The following is a 2,624-nucleotide window of genomic DNA, read 5'->3' as shown; positions in this document are numbered from 1 at the left end:
AGCTGCTCCCATCACTATGTTGTTCCCATCATACAACGTCACTTTGTTGCCCCCATCATCATGCTGCTCCTTACTAACATGCCCATCATGCTACATCTTTACTAACATGCCCATCATGTTGCATCTTTATCACTGCTGCAATACCATGATCTTTATCACTGTGGAAACACCATGATCTTCATCACGGATGCAACATAGATCTTCATCCCTATTGAAACATAGAGGCCTTTACCATAGTATCACTAGGATCACTTGTTACACTGAGTTCCTCCGAGACTATGAGATCACATCTATGTATGATCATGATTTATAATTACAGTCATGATCAAGACTATGATCATTATCACTCTTCATTGAAGTATGATGAGACTGCCTCATGCTGTGATGATATAGTCTCCTTCTATATGTATGCCGAGGATCTCTTCATCGGACCCTTGTTTCATTATCAGGTCATGGAAAGAATGTAATATATATATGGAAGAGACAATGTATAACATTATCTTCATTGAGCTAAGAAAGTAGATCTATCATTGTTGTCCAATGACTAGTCTGCTACAGGAGTGCCATTGAGATCTTGATGTCAAGACTACTCCTTGTTATGCCGAGATTTTCCAGACTTCATGCCACCTCATCCAAGATCCTCTCTGCTATATCAACTGAGTTAACACCTACAGGTATGCCGAGAATATACCTCTATCCGAGATCCTTGCATCTATATGCTGTGTCCTCATTTATCAAGTGTTATGCTGAGACTACAGAGATGCGTGGGCTTTATCATGCCATATGAGATCTGGTCTGCCTGCATGAACATGTCTCCTTTGACTGCGTGAAAAGGTCTCCTTTGCTGCATGAACAGGTCTCTATTGACTGTGTGATAGGACTATGTTTAGGCTTCTACAGGCAATGTATTAAGGCTCCTCCTTGATAGCGTATAAGGGCCTCTTGGACAACGTATTAGAGCCTCCATCTTTGACTGCGTATAAGTGTATTAGGGCCTCCATCTTTGACTACGTATAAGGGCTTCTTGGATAGCGTATTAGGGCCTCCATATTTTCTACTAGGATAATCATACTGCAGCTAGGGCATCATCTGTAGCTAGGGCATCATACTAGGCCAACGTACACTCTTAGTGTCTCTCCTTCACCAAAACCAAAAGACGTGGAGAGGAGGAGATCACATGAAGAGTATATGTGTGTCCCAAATGACTTCAAGTCCTATTCTATTTATACTAAAATGTAGATGATGAATAGACATGACTATTGGGCTTCTAAGCCTACACAAGTTGCTGGCCGACTTGACAATTTAGCTTATAACACAAATAAATTCATAACTCCATGAATACTTATTGAAATCGGATGATCTTTAGATCAATCCTACACCTCTCGATGAGAGGGATCCAATAAAAATATCAGCTGCCATAAATAAGATGACCCACATGGAGTTTAGCCCTTCCAACTTTAACACAATGAGCCTAGCAGTGGATTGCCTCACCACAGTCTTTGATTGGTGTACAACCCTCCTGACCAATTTGAATAAGAAACTCACTTCTATAAAAAGGGTTAATAACAAAAATTTTGGGTATGGTACCATCCTTTGTACTTTTTTCTTTGAGAGGATACCAGGGCTTCGACCCAAATTTCTCTTTACCATCAGCAACCCGAGAGATCCACGTATAGGTAGAGGGGATGATTTGATGAAGAGAATAGGGGGTGGCGAGGTCCCTAGAACAACTTTTGATGACAAGTTTTTCCTTTGGTGGGAACAACAGGTCATAGCCATTAAGGACTACCCCTACCCAGGTATGGACTTCAGAGGGGATCCAGATATAGTGCTTCCACTAGATGTTGCATGGGGTGCCATAGGTAAAAATGTTTTTAAGTTTTTAAAAGTTATTTGATTTTTCTTGGATTTCAAAAAATTATGAATTGAAATTATTTTTGATGAGACACAGATTAGACTTACAAAATTATTTGATCACGATACATATGTGGGACCAGTAAGACCTAAGGGTCTACACAGGCATAGGCATTGCAGAAGAGATGTGAAGACTGAGAGACTCCTCCATACCGTACAAAGGAACTTGGAGACGTTAACTCACCAAGTACCTATTGTGGCGATAGAGGATCTACCAAAGGCTATGTAGAGACTTGTGGTAGGAGTACCACGAGATTGGGTGCAGATCTTCCGATGGGTGGCTAATGCCATCATCTTCTTTTGAGATGCACATTCGGGGCTGGACCCATAGATATAGATTAGAGATGGCCAGATTTTGATAGGCATGATTGGGCTTAAGCCCTAATTTTGTAAGACATTTTTGTCCCAATTTTGTATAACATTTTGCACAAAAACTTCTATCTATATATAGAAGGTTTCATAATGTGATGATCATATATAGAGACAACGTTCGATTATTTTTTATTTTTAATGCGATGAATGATTAATATGGCAATCTAATGCTTGATTAGCTATGGAATCAGTAAATGAATTTTCTGATCGTGGAATATGAATAAATGTGATAAAATTAAACGATCTTTGTAATAAACAAACTCTCAGAAATTGGTGATATAAATAAGGATATCTTACATGATAGACGTTGTTGAGTTGCGAAACCACCAGTTGTGAAT

Source organism: Pinus tabuliformis, chromosome 9 (genome assembly GCF_031772625.1).
Source record: "Pinus tabuliformis cultivar Carrire ecotype Pingquan chromosome 9, CPIR1, whole genome shotgun sequence".
Classification (NCBI taxonomy): domain Eukaryota; kingdom Viridiplantae; phylum Streptophyta; class Pinopsida; order Pinales; family Pinaceae; genus Pinus; species Pinus tabuliformis.
The sequence above is the reverse complement of the archived record's forward strand: the minus strand, read 5'-3'. Positions refer to the sequence as shown.